The following is a 263-nucleotide window of genomic DNA, read 5'->3' on the forward strand; positions in this document are numbered from 1 at the left end:
ACTAATTACATTGGTCTTTTATTGCAGTATTCATAATGTAATTCTGATAGTCGCAAATCATCATATCCAGTTATATTTATATAAAGTTAATAGAACATAATAGATAAGATAATATCCAGTACGATGCAATGCCGTAAAACCTCTTTAGAGTACTGCACTCATTGCAAACTTAAAACGATCCAATATTAATATACCCAAGTAGATTATCACATTAGACATGGCTTGTTATAGTGAAATCAAGTTGTGTTTACATATATTTCCCT

The 263-nt window shown here is 29.3% G+C and overlaps 1 protein-coding gene across 1 annotated transcript in view; it reads left to right on the forward strand.

Annotated features, from left to right (window-relative positions):
• LOC119581995 overlaps positions 1 to 263 on the forward strand; it is a gene marked incomplete in the record, with an annotated part of 29281 nt that overhangs the window by 1425 nt on the left and 27593 nt on the right.

Source organism: Penaeus monodon, chromosome 15 (assembly GCF_015228065.2).
Source record: "Penaeus monodon isolate SGIC_2016 chromosome 15, NSTDA_Pmon_1, whole genome shotgun sequence".
Lineage (NCBI taxonomy): Eukaryota > Metazoa > Arthropoda > Malacostraca > Decapoda > Penaeidae > Penaeus > Penaeus monodon.